Source organism: Perognathus longimembris, chromosome 12 (genome assembly GCF_023159225.1).
Source record: "Perognathus longimembris pacificus isolate PPM17 chromosome 12, ASM2315922v1, whole genome shotgun sequence".
NCBI classification, from domain to species: domain Eukaryota; kingdom Metazoa; phylum Chordata; class Mammalia; order Rodentia; family Heteromyidae; genus Perognathus; species Perognathus longimembris.
The window spans coordinates 57,582,537-57,596,659 of record NC_063172.1 but is presented as its reverse complement, the minus strand read 5'-3'; the positions used below and the strand labels follow the sequence as shown (position 1 = coordinate 57,596,659).

The following is a 14,123-nucleotide window of genomic DNA, read 5'->3' as shown; positions in this document are numbered from 1 at the left end:
AAAAGGGGCTGGGAATATGGCCTAGTGGCACTAGGCAAGCACTCTTGCCTGCCTCTTATACGTGAAGCCCTGGGTTCAATTCCCCAGCACCACATATATAAAAAACGGCCAGAAGCGGCGCTGTGGCTCAAGTGGCAGAGTGCTAGCTTTGAGCAAAAAGAAGCCAGGGACAGTGCTCAGGCCCTGAGGCCAAGCCCAGGACTGGCAAAAAAAAAAAAAAAAAAAAAGAAGAAGAAGAAGTTGAAAAGATCCTATCGCTAATTAAAAAAAAAAGTTTGTCACAAAGGCACACATCTGTGATCCTAGCTTCAACAGTATGTGTAAATAGGATTGAGGTCTGGGGTAACCTAGGGAAAAAAAACCAAAATCTTATCTCAAAAATAACCAAAGCAAAAGAGCTGGAGGTGGGGTTCAAACAGTAGAGAGCCTGAGTCCAAAAAAAAAGAAAAAGCCTTAGCTGTGTGTGTGTGTGTGTGTGTGTGTGTGTGTGCGTGCGCGCACGTGCACACACGCATGCCAGTCCTGGGCCTTGAACTCAAGGCCTGGGTGCTGGCTTGAGAAAAGCTTTAGCTTTTTCAGTATAGTTCTCCCTCAGTGTCATGAAGGACTGGATCCAGGACTCTCTATGAATTCCAAAATCGTAGTTCCTCGTGTCTGCTGTGTCAATGTGATGCAGAACTCGCATGCAACTTGTGCATTATTTAATAAGTAAACAGACTGTTTTGTTTAAGAAATGACCACCAAAAAGCAATCTGCATATGTTCAGTACAGGTGTAATTAAAAAAATATTTTCAAACCAAAGTTGGTTGAATAAGAGGACCAAGAACCCAAGAATCCTGGGGCTGACTGCATATATGGAACAATTCTGCTATTGAATGGCTATACTAAAGGCCATAGCCATTGCATATTCATGAGTAGTGAAGATCCAAGAAATGTTTCCTGAATGATGAATAAATAAAGCATTACTTCATGGATTAGCAAATTTTTCAGGTCAGAGTGTGCCCCCCTCCCACTACCAACAAAAGCAAATATCAGAACAACATAGGGTACAAGCTAAACAAACAGTCCAAAATAAAGGTGTTCTGTTCCTTACCACAGAAAAAGGAGTCCTATTGTACTGAAAACAGTCTCCCTGAGCTGGGCAAGCGAGATCCCAGGCGGGGGAGAGACAGCCAAGTGTCACCTCACAGATCACAGCTGGCTGGCGCTGGGTAGAAACCGTCCTAGCTCACCCACATATTTGCATTTATAAATTTACTTCTAAGTGCAGCTCTGGGTAAGAAAACAGCTATTTATGGTACATGCTAACTAATTTTACTCGTTAATGGGTAAATAAGAGGCATTTAAATAAGGCTTAGACAAGTGTGAGAAACACCACCCCTGAACGCTCAGAGCAAGGACTCCCTCTGGGATTGAATGGTAGTCTGTCTCACGCACAGAAAGGCTGGCAGCAGCCAGACACTCTGCCTGGAAAGCTGCTCACGTGTCAATCCAACCTGCTTGGGGCTGCTTTTCGGTTCTTGCACTGTATTGCTGGCAACTGAAGGAAAACTGGACGCAGAATGTCAGATCCCTCTGGGAAGTCCTGTTGGGAGGAGGATGAGCAGGGCGGGAGCACTGGTCTGAATTCTCACCGGCAGGTGGTTATGCAGGGCCCTGGTGGCCAGACTTTTCTGTTCTTTATACTCGTGTGTGTGTGTGTGTGTGTGTGTGTGTGTGTGGGTGTGGGTGTATACACATGTGTGAATGCCCACTGTACTAGGGCATGAACTGGACCTGGGCTCTGTCCTTTAGCTTTCTTGCTGAAGGATAGTTCTCTACCACTTGATACCTGCACATCATACTTAAGATACTTCACACTGGAAAAGACTTTTTAAAAACTCCTTTCAATAACGAAAAGAAAGATTATTTTTTAATTTTAAAGGAAGAAAAGCAATGCTCTCAAGCAGGGTGAAGTGCATCATAAGATCTCAGCACTGCAGAGGCTGATGCTGAAGGGTTCGAAGTTCGAGGGTAGCCTGGGCTATACTGAGAGTTTCTGTCAAAAGAAAAAAAAAAAGCTCCCTTGAAACCTAAGGGTGAAATTATTGAAATATGAAAAACAAAAACCATTCAGGCCACAGCTCATTGGTACAGCACTCACCTGGCATGTGGGAAGCCCTGGGTTTGATCTTGAACACTGCAAGTTAATAATAATAATAAACCAGAATCGGTTTTATCAAGTTATAGAGCACATCTCTAGAGGTGTATAACCTCTTTTCTAAAGGCTTGCTGTGGAACCCCATGCTGACTGACCTCTGGAGAAAGAGCTGCCCACCCCACTGTGGGGCAGGTAGCCGCAATGGTTGCCATCTTCTAATCCACAATCTCCACTTTACAGATCCATGGATTCAATTCTCACACTTTCTCTCACATTACAGCAAGTTCAATATTTTGTCAGTCAGAAATCTGCAGGCACTTGTATTAAAGAAGATTGCAAAAGGTCCTTCCATGTCCCCTGGACCAAAAGAGCAAACACCAGTGTGCTTGATCAGGCAAATTCCTAAGCCAAAAGAAGGGTAACTTTGTCAAACTTCATTGGAAAATATCTGCAAGACTGTCCCTGCCTATTTGTCCATTGGGAAAAAAACAACAACACAGTGGTACAACTGTTTCAGAATCTCCTTCCTTTTTTTTTTTTTTTTTTTTGCAGGTCCTGGGTCTTGGACTCAGGGCCTAAGCACTGTCCCTGGCTTCTTTGCTCAAGGCTAGCACTCCACCTCTTGAGCCACAGTGTCACTTCCGGCTTCTGTGGTGCTAAGGAGTCCAACCCAGGGCTTTGTGCATGCTAATCAAGCACTCTACCTCTAAGCCACATTCCCAGCCCCTCCTTCCCTTTTAAGGCCAGTATTCTCCCAAGTGAAAATGCCACCTTTAGTCTTCTGTAGTAATAGCTATTTGCTCCCACTCTTTGGTTCCTGCAAAGATCTCAGCAATGACCCTTGGGCTACAAGTAACGGCTTCAAGGCCGTGCATTGACTCCTTTGGGATATACAACCAGAAATGGGACTGTTGCATGATACAGTTCTTATTTGTTTAATTGTTTTTAGGAACTGCTATGCTGCTTTCCTATTTTATATTATTACCCATGGTGCACAAGGGTTCTTATTTCTCCCCATCCTCCCCACCATTTGTTGTTTGTGAAAGAAAAGTTCTTTATTTTTGAGGCAAGGTCTTTCCATGTAGCTTGGACTCTAAACAGGAAATGCCATGCCTGGTTTATGGCTTGGGATGGATCCCTTCACTTACTTTTTGCCCTGGCTGGACTTGATCCTCTGCATCAATTTCTATCTCTCCAGTAGCTGGGAATTTGGGCATGCACCACTGTGTCTGCTATATAAATGTTATTTTCTAGCTCTCAATGAATCTCTGAGGAAGGACTGTTGAACCTCTCAATCCGTCACCCACCTACTCAGAGCAGTAAAAGAGGGCTCAAATGTCTTTTCACTCTCTGGCTACCTCATAAAAGCCTTGTTACAAAGAAGTCTAACAAGAAATTGCTTGTGGTGGGGAAAAAAATGCCTCCTTGCTAAAAGGTTCAGTTGACACTCCTTCATTTTGCAGTAAAATTCATTATTTGTAGCCAAGGACTCTCCAGGCCTACCTGTCAAGCGTCATCCCAGCTCGCAGATCAAGATGTGGTGATTCGATGAGGTCCCAACACTGCTCCCTGAGCCATCCCATCCTGCGTCCTCACCACGCTGGCCCCTGCCCTCAGGGTCTCCATACACATGGGCAGCACTGTGCCTGGCTCCCGGCACTACTCAAGGAAAGGATGCCAACCCGAACACTAAACAGACTAGTGACTGCTTCTTTAAGAAACTGTTCTTGGGTCAGGAGCTGGTGGCTTATGCCTGTAATCCTAGCTACTCAAAAGGCTGAAGTCTAAGGATCACAGCTCAAAGCCAGTCCAGGAAAGGAAAGTCCATGAGACTCTTCTCTTCCAATTAACCCCCAGAAAACCAGCAGTAGAGCTGTGGTTCACAGTGGTAGAGTGCTAGCCTTGAGCAAAAAATGCTCAGGGACAGTGCCCAGGCCCTGAGTTCAAGCCCCACGACCAACAAAAAGGAAAAAAAATGTTCTTGCGCCAAGAGAGAGGAGCGATCTGGTGGTAAATAGGAGCCCTGAGTTCAAATAAATCAGTAAATAAATAAGTAATGTAGATTCTCAAGCACCACCCAGACTGGACAGCAAGAACTCTTCTGAGCATATACCTGAGAGTCTGTATTAAAAATGGAAAATGAGAGAGAGAGAGAGAGAAGAAGAAGAAGGAGGAGGAGGAGGAGGAGGAGGAGGAGGAGGAGGAGGAGGAGGAGGAGGAGGAGGAAGGAAGGAGGGAAGGAAAGGAGAGAGAAAGAAAGAAAGGCAGAGGGAAAGGAGAGAGGGAGGGGGAGAAGTGAAGGAGAAAGGGAGGGAATGTGGGAGCAAAAGGAAGAAGGAAGGGAGGGAGGGAGGAAGAAAGGAGAGAGGGAAAGAATGAAGAACAGAAGGAAAAAGGGAGTGGGGGAAGGGAAGAGGGAAAGAGGAAAGGGAAAGGAAGGAGGGAAGGAGAAAAATGTCTTCAAACCAGGTATAGTGGTGTACACCTATAATCTCAGGAATCAGGAGGCTGAGACAGAATGATCAAAAATTCAAGGCCAGCCTGGGTGCAGAGAAAAACAGAAAAGAAAAAGAAATGTTCTATTTACAACATTCCCGGCATGTCAATGCTCTTGGGGCAGATCAACTTGCAATCACACTTGAGCTCAGCAACTCCAGGCCTCCTACCTGTGGCTTCAACCCATCACTAGATGGGAAATATTTGGTGGGGGAGAAGCCAAATGTGTACACTTATTTTTATATTAATGCCTTAAAATGCCATCTAACAACTGTTTATGTATTCACACTGAACTATAATTAATCAAGAGCTGATTCAAAGTGCAATGTGGGATATGTACAGATCACAAGCAAATACTGCTGCATTTTATAAAAGAGACTGTGTCTTCCACAGTTTAGTCCCCTTTAGGGGTCCCAGAACCCAGTACTCATGTGTAACTAGGCATCACTGGACATTTATGCACATCCTTCTCGCCCTCTGGCATCTACCTACCTGGCTGCTATATGGCTTCATTTCAGCACTCCTGCTGTTTTAAAATCCTATTCTGACCATTGTTCTTTAAAAAATGAAGGTGAGGGCCGGGGCTCTGGTTCAGCAGTAGAATACTTGCCCAGGATGCATGTGCATATGAAAAAATAAAATAAAATGGGAGTTAATATGATCCAAGTGCATTAGATACACATATGAAAATGGCCTAATGTATACCATTAAAACAGCATTTTAAAATTTACAAAGAACTCACTCAAAAAAGTGCAAAACATAATAAATTAAAAAAAGACGTGTGAAAGAAAAAAGTTAGTATGCATCTTTTACCCAGAATTAATCACTATTAAGACTCTTGGAGAAAAAGAGTTGATATGTATTGTTTATAGAGGATATGTTCTAAATATGAATATTTTCTTTCAGAAAGAGGATTCTTCTACCCATTTGCCTTTGTTCAGCTTTGAAAATCACCTTCTTCATATTAGGATATGTAATTCCATACTACCTTAGGCTACATCTCAAGCTGCATTTTTATTGTTCTTTTGGAGGTTATATACAGTGAGATTACATTTACATAGTCAGGTACTAAGTACACTTCCTTTTGTTCCCTCGTTCTCTTCCATTTCCTCCCTCCCATCTCCACCCATGAGTTGCATAGCTCACTCTCATCAATATCTGCAGCACTTTTCCTCAGACTCTGTGCCCTCCACCTTCCCACAGATGTGCACACGAATACACCATATATAAGGTAAGAATACAAAGTCATCAGAAAAAGAAAAAACAAATTAAAAAAAAAGTCCTACCCTGGGTATTGTATATACATGCATTGAAACTAGGGAAGGGCAGGTGTATATCAAAATGGAGAGACAAAGGATAAAAGATGAACCAATGCAACAACAATACTTACAAAACTATATGACGTAAACCAACTGTACAACTGGGGGAGGGGAATGGAGAAGGGAAGAAGACGGGGGGAAATGAGTGAGGAGGTAACAAGTTGAACAAGAAATGTACACACTACTGTACGTATGACACTGTAACCCCTCTGTACATCACTTTGACGATAAATAAATATATAATTTTTTAAAAAGAAAGAAGGAAGTCCTTTTTTCCATAGCTTTGGAGTTCATTTCAGTATGAATGTTATTTTATACACATATGGAGAGGTGCTTGGGTTCAGTCTGCATTTTTTGCTTCTGTTTTGGTTTTGAGACAAGGTCTGACTATGTTGCCCAGGATGGCTTAGAACTCCTGAGCTCTAATAATCCTCCTGTTTCACCTTCCCAAGTCGCTGGGTGATAGGCCTGCCGCGTAGGCCTGCCTCTGGCGGCACTCGGCTTGATTTTCATTTGTGTACTAGGCTTATGGCATTGCTGGCCCCCTCTGGGCATTTGAGGGCCCGGGGATGGCAGGAGGCGACCCACAGGCTCCTCCAGGACCCAGCAAGCCAGAAAGAGCTTCTTTCTGCACTAGTTTTCTGTGATTTGTTTAGATTTGTTTTGATTTCTGAATGCAAACAGATGTATATGTGAGCACAAGTAAAGTATATATCTTGATAGAGGTTTTGGCCAAAGAGTTTTGACAATCATTGTTTTTATCCTAAGAATTCAAAAAACAAATAGCCCTAAACTATTGTGGTCAGGATCATATCCTTACCAGATTGTGTGAACATGAAAAGATTTCAACATATCGACTTAGCGTTTCCCAATGGTTTCTAAGACATGGTTTCTAAGTGGACATTTGTCTGAACATGTGGCTGGTTAGGTAAGTGTGGCAGCCATGGGATTTTCCTGAGAAGCATTTGTACTAAGGAAGCTGTACCCCGTCCATTCCCCCTTCCTAGAAAAACATGGACAGTGGCTGAGGACTGGATGGATCTGGGAGGGAAATGCCACTGTCATGCATGATGAGGGATGGGGGGAGGCCGTGGGGAGTGGGGAGGGGAGCAGAACTTCCTTGGTACCTCCTCCCTCTGTAATGTGCTGCTCTTGGTGACACCCTTTCTCCGTGGAAAGCAGAAGTGGCCCTCCCTCCTCTCCAAGAGGCCTCGGGAGACCAGCTTCTCCATTCCCCTCCTCCCCACGGTGTTAACATTTACAGGAAGCCAGGGCCACGCACTCAACCCAATCAGTAAGTGGCCAGCTGGCTTGGGGGTGGCAAAGTGCTCACACATCCTTCCCTGCAGTCCCTCTGTAGACTCCCCAGCTGACAGAGGGGCCCTATGGCCAGGAGAGCTCCCACCAGGTAGGAGTAAACCAACAGAGAGAGGGAGGAGGGAACTGGACAGCCTGTTTGCAAGGAGCTTCCTATTTGTGTGGTTTGGTGTCAATAAAGATGCTCACTGGCAGGTGGGTGTGCAGATAGTGAGGGCAAGACATCTGACTCTGAACCATGAACTGGAAAAAAAGGAAATGAGACCAACTAAAAGACCCTCTAAGCTCTACACACTTGATGACTTCTTCCCCAGTATGGTAAACTTGACAAAAGCAGGGCCTAGAGTGTTAGGAAACTGCCACACAAGTGGATTGTGTGACTTTCTCCTTCGTTGTGTAGTTCTCCAAGACATCATTGACATCTCTCATGGATCACTGCATTCTGAATAATAGACATGACTATAATACGAGACTGGCCATCTCTGTATATAACTAGTCCACTTACATCATGCCACTTCCTTAACTCAGCAGCTGTGGCTCATGTCTGTAATCTTAGCTACTCAGGAGGCTAAGATCAAAGGACTGTGATTCAAAGTCAGCTTGAGCAAGAAAATCCTAATTTCAACTAACTACCAAGAAGCTAGACGTGGAGCTGGGGCCCAAGTGACAGAGTATCAGGCTTGAGCAAAAAAGCTAAGGGACAGTATCCAGGCCCTGAATTCAAGGCCTAGTGATGGCACAAAAACATATATATATATTTATGTTATGTCACTTCCTGGTTGGAAAAAGGCTTTAAAAGATGGTGAAAAGCCAGGCATAATGGCTCAAGTCTGTAATCCTATAAAATTGGGAAGAGGAGATAGTAGTTTGAAGCTAGCCCAGCCACAAAGGATTACAAACTCCATCTCTACCAATGTCTAGGTTTGGTGGTACAAGGGAAGCACAAGTAGAATCACAGCCCGGGCTGGTTCAGGAATAAAGCAAGATCCTCTCTCAAGCACAAGGCCCTGAGTTCAAACTCCAGTACCACCTAAAAAGAAAAAAAACAACAAGTTATAGGGAAAGAGCTGAAGAGGGAGCAAGAGAAGGGGCATTAGTAAAAGGGGAAAGATTTATACGATCTGAAGAGAAACCAGAGTATTGAGAAGGGGCATTAGGAAGATGCTGAGGGTTGATAAAATACAATGAAATAAACTACATTTTGGAGAATTCTAAACCCAGAAAATAATGCATCCTGGCTTCAAAAACAACATTCAAGAAATTGTGTTGTGACAAATAACAAATGTTGAAAGCTTATCAGTAAGAGAAAATGAAATAGAGAACAGAAACAAAGAAAAGTCCCAAGAATAAACAATACAAGCTATTATAGAACCCTGCACTTGTCAGCAAGGCCGAAGCCTTTCAACTTAATTACCTACACTTGCTATTCTCAATGACAACAGAGCCCTTGAGCTAACTTCAGCCACAGAAGAGAGAAGGTCCAAGTCCAACTGGCATGTCCAACACTGCTAACCCCGCCACTGGCGGTGTCCATGCCATTTTCCTCTACACTAAGGTGTCTCCCTGCCAAATGGGAACTTACTCAAAATAGATTTTAGAAATGATGATAGAAAGCACTCAAAGTTTCACAATGTAAGTACCAGGAAATTAGGCAGCTGTAAGAAATATTTCAGTGTTTCTGACTGGAAAAATATATCTACTTCCTTTTCTGTGGCTTCTTCATTATTATTAACCTTAGAAGATGGGAGGTGATGTATGCCTATTATGGGAAGATTGGCTGGCAACGGTGGCTTGTACACAGAAAATGTCTTCTAGGCTCCATCCTATGGGCCCTGTCTCATAATTTCATATTTTCACCTTGAATGAGGCTCTCATTTCTACAAACAACCACAAATCTAGGTGTTAGTGGCTCACACCTGTAAGCCTCAGGAGGCTGAGATCTGAAGATTGCAGTTCAAAGCCTTCTGGGGCATGAAAAATCTCCAGTTAACCACCAGAAACCTGGAATTGGAGCTGTGGCTCAAAGTGATAGAGCACACTAGTCTTGAAAAAAGCTCAGGACAGTACCCAGGTCCTAAGTTCAAGCTCCAAAGCAGGAAAAAAATAATACAAAAGCACTATGGTAAGGTTCACAAGAGAGGCACACCTAGCAGAAATGTGAGGAGTAATTTGCCAAACATGCCTACGACACTTCTATGTCAAATAAGCACCTTAGTGACCATGAAAACAGACATTAAAGCCTCTTTGATTGCTGCCATATAAATGTCACTGTAGTTTAGTCACCCATCTTCAAGAGGAAGCAGTGTTGAAAAGTCACAGAAATATTGGACACTGTTGATTCGTGCCCATAATTCTAGCTACTCAGGAAGCTGAGATCTAAAGATCAAGTTTCAAAGTCAATCCAGGCTGGAAAATCTGAGAGACATTTATCTCTAATAACCACCAAAAGGCCAAAAGTAGAGCTGCAGCTCAAGTGGTAAAGCACCAGATTCGAAAGGAAAAACTAAGTGTCCAACCCTTGAGTTCAAGACCCAGCACTCATGCACACACACATACACACAGAAAGAAAAGGGAAAGAGACAGGGCAAAGTAACAGAGAAAGGAAGAAAGCAAGCAAGAAAGAAGGAAAAGAGAAGAAAGAAGAAAGGGAGTGAGGGAGGGAAGGCAGTGAGAGAGGGAAGGGAGGGAGGGAGGGAGGGAGGAAGGGAGGGAGGGAGGGAGGGAGGGAGGGAGGGGGAAAAAAGCAGGCACAGATATACATTTGTACAAGACAGCCTAGGGGCCCAGTTTAGGTGCCCATCTTCTATGTCCTGAAAAGTAAGCCTCTTAGTCCAGACAGGAATCAAGTGATTTCAAAAACAACGCCAAGATTTCTGTATTTCTAAAAAATAATACATATTATATTTGCTTGTAAGTAATTCAGGCCTACTTCAGGTGCAAAGGTAGACGCGTGGACCATCCATCAAACATACCTACTAGTGCCATACTATGGTATGATGCCACCATACCTATGCTGCCACCTAGCCTGTGATCTGGGACCGGTCCTTGAAGCTCTGTATCTGCTACTGCTTATCTGTAGGTAGCAGGAGAAGTTCAGATGAGGTCAGGGTTCAAGAAGTTACAGAAACCCTGGGAAAACAAAAAGTCTAACGCCATCATTGTCAGGAACTGCCCAGGAAGAACTAAGGCTGTCTCTGCAGTCATTGAGCAACGTCCTAATGATGGACTGTGGTGACTCTTGAGTGTTGGCACTCATCCAGGCATCACACTGAGCCCTCCATACCAACGTTACACTGCACTTTCAGTTACAAAACTAATATATGTGTAAAATTTATATATGATCATAGAGCTTCATTGTGCTGTTACACCTCTATAGATTCACAGCAAATAACTACACTCTGAGATGCTTGGTGATGTAGTTCGGATAACAAATATAAGTAAAAGGCTAGACCACTACGCGGGACCACTTTTCAGCTGATAATAGGCCATTAGAAGTGGTAGAGGATATTACATACACGAAACATTTACAATACCAAGGACTTTAAGGTGAAGAGAGGCCAAATACCTTTGCAGAAAACATCTTATCACTCACCACTAAGCCTTCTTCCACTGACTCAAACCAAAGGTTAGACCAGAGCAAAGTTTCCATTTGTAACACCGGAGATGGCCAACATCCCTCCCATTCTTATCACAGGCAGCAAGACAGAAAGGGTGGGAGGCTGCCCTACTGGACCAGTCCCGCTTCTCCATCTCTGGATGACCTTGTCTACCCAGAACCCACTGTGCTCCCCTGCAAGCCCAGGTGTTCTGTTGCCATGCTGTTGACATGTCCTGTCACTTCCACCACAATGACAAATCATAATAACCCAACTTATTTCCACGAAGGAAATGTTGGCTAATTAACTTGCCCAAGTGGCTTCTTCCAAATGTCAGCTCTGGTAAATGGTGAAGAGACCAGAGCTCAGAGTTCCTTCCTATGGGTCCCCCACCTTTCATTCATAAATAGGGTCACTCCATTTACGACCAAAGAGATCCTTTAGGCACAAAAGGCTCTTATGATCCAATTAAATTCTTTCAAGCCTCAAAGTGTCTCACTTCCAAATGAGAACCGGCTGGACCCCAGCCTTCCCAGGGGCTTCTCTTCACTTAAAAGGACTTAGCTCCAGCACCCTGGGCAAAGTCTACCTTCCTCAGCAATGCCTCGGGCACACTGACTCTTTGGGCCTGCTGAGGGTCGGCAAATCACTCATGTGTGTTGGGTGTCTACCTCAGACAAATTGTCTTAGCTTTAACATCACCAAACTGCAGAGAGCCAGGGGGCCTCGTTTGTAAGCGCATTCATTATTAGTTACCCTAAAAAAACTATCGTTTACAGGAAAACGAGTGTGCCTAGGAGTTTCCTTGTGTACTGGACAGCCCAGGGAGTTGGGAATACTCTTCAAGTCGTGGAAACACACAGGAAATCAAACCAGTAACGGGCGGGGCTCTTCTCACAGCTGGAAGACAGCAAGGCTGCATTCCAACTTGGGTTTCGGAGGGGGCGAAGCAGGTGCGTGGATTGGAATATGGAACACACACACACACACACACACACACGGTCAAGCAAAGACAATATGGGGGGGACACACGGTCAAGCAAAGGCAGCATGGAACACACACACACCACACACACACACACACACACACACACACACACACACACACACACACACACACACGGTCAAGCAAAGACGGTGGCGTTCACGAAAAGGAACACAGCAAACGCAGGGGCCGCGGAGCCGCCACCGTGAAGTCGGGGAAGATCCGGCAGGCAAGTGGGGCCGGCGCGCCCGCCCTTCCCCCACCGCGAGGGGACGGCAACCCCTGGATTCTTAAAATAACTCTCGCTTCCTCTTGGCCCAGGCATCTGACCGCTCGCGGCGCGGCGGGCAGGCACCGCGGGGCCGGGCTGGGCGGGAGGGTGAGCCCCGGGGCCGCGGCCGCAGCCCCCACTCCCCCCCCCGACGCCACCCTCCCTCCCTCCCTCCCCAGAGCCACCGAGGGGGCAGCGCGCCGTCCGCGGGCCTGGGAAAGGCCGGGCACGAACCCCGCTCCCCGCCTCCAGGGGCCCAGTGGGGCGATCGGATAGCTCCGTCCGAGAAGTCCCCTCCGGGACGGCCGCGCGCGCGATCCTCCAGGACGGGGGCTCCTAGCGCGTGCCCGGGAGGTGGGGGGAGAGGAGGAGAGGGGACCGGGACAGCGGCGGGGGACCGCAGCCGACCTCCAGGTGGGCGCCGGGCGGGGGGGGGGAGAGGGAGGGCAGCGCCGTGCGCCCACCCCGCGCCCGCACCTCACCCCGCGCCCGCACCTCCCGCCACGCCCCTGCGCGGCCCGGCCCGCGGACACCTGCGGAGCTCGCGCCCTGCGCCCCCGCGCCCCGCGCCCCGCGGCCGGTCACCCTCCCTCCCCAGTCTAAAGCCTTCGGGGCGCTTCCTCCGCTGGGAATCGGCTCGCGATCGCCGCTGCCGCGGCAGTGGCCTCGACGAAGCCCCGAATCTCGAGCCAACCCCGCGACCGGGGGCTCCAGCGGAGGGCGGAGACCGGGTCCCCCCGCCCGGTCCCCCCCCCCCCGAGCCCGCAACACCTCCTCCGCCTCGCGCTCCGCACTCACCCGCTCGCCGTGGAAGTTTCGGGGCGGCGGTGGCGGAACTCCACGGTGACTTGAGTTCAGAGCTGGAGGCGCGCGCCGGGACAGCCCGGAGGGGCCCTCCTGGAGAGGGGGGTGCGGATCGGGAGCGCCGGCGCGGGGCCGGGGGCTGCGGGCCGGAGGCCGGAGCCCGGAGGGAGGCGGCGGCTGCCCCGCCTGCCGCGGGCGGGAGGCTGCAGCGCGGCGGGCCCGGAGGCGCCGGGGCCGGGGCAGGGCGAGCGGCGCGGCCCGGCGCGGTGGGAGAGGAACTGGCTGTCGCTGGGCTCCGCCGGGAGGTCCCAGCTACTTCCTGGTGCTCGGATTTGCATACTGCGCCCGGAGGGCGGGGAAGTGACCGCTGGAGTCGTGTCCAAGGCTCGGTCTCCGGTGTGGCCCTCGCGGAGGGCTTGGCAAGCCGAGAAACCTGGCGAGCCGGCGGGCGTGCAAGGTGAGGAAGCCAGGCAGCCCCGATCCAACGTTGCCACCGCGGGAACCCACGGAGGACGCCCTCGGGGGTTCAGAGGAACACCGAGACTTCTTTCTTTTCTGGGTTCGAACTCCTTGGGACGACCCGAAGCTGGGGAGTTCTCGAGGAAGACACGAGCTGAGTTGGAGGCTCAGGGGCGCACTGCCTTTTTAACCAATACAGAATCAGTTCCTTGATTAAATAAAGGTGCACCCCACAGGAGCTCGGGACATTCGTGGGAGTTATTAGGGCGTTAGTGGAACTTAAAGGTCCCCAGCAAGAACCCCGTTTCTCAATGCCTCCGCTTTATGCCCGGAAAATGGAGACAGATGAGGGCTGTTTCGCAGGTGGTGGTGGTGGCTGTTATGAATGCCTTCCTACCACCTCTGCAAACCTGCACATAGCATGTTTGACCCATAGCAGATATCCTACCAGTGCCTAATCCAAAGATTCCAAGTTGAAGCTCGGGGTTCAACTTGATAAATGCCACTCGCATATCCCAAATGTAAGTAAAACCTGTCTCAGGCACTGGCCATGCCCTGGCCATCCAAGCTGTCTTATGCCTCCTGGGATCCAAGCTTTGTTGGAGGCTGCGGGTTTTATGAAGACATGAAGAGGGCACTGCAGGAGACTGGGTCCTTGCATCAATAAAACCCGATAGGATCAGACACTGTTCTAAACCTTTGCTTTCTTTCATTAAATGTCCTCAAGAGCCAGGTGC

At 47.8% G+C, this 14,123-nt stretch overlaps 1 protein-coding gene across 2 annotated transcripts in view; it reads right to left on the bottom strand.

Moving 5' to 3' along the window:
* Lyn (LYN proto-oncogene, Src family tyrosine kinase) overlaps positions 1-13,224 on the bottom strand; it is a 132,236-nt gene extending 119,012 nt beyond the window's left edge. Inside the window, exon 1 of one of the 2 annotated variants that reach the window (XM_048359181.1) lies at positions 12,922-13,224. The gene's annotated coding sequence lies outside the window, so the exon portion shown is untranslated. The remainder of the gene's footprint in view (positions 1-12,921) is intronic. The other variant, XM_048359180.1, reaches the window with a different exon arrangement.
* Between the last annotated feature and the right edge of the window lie 899 nt (positions 13,225-14,123).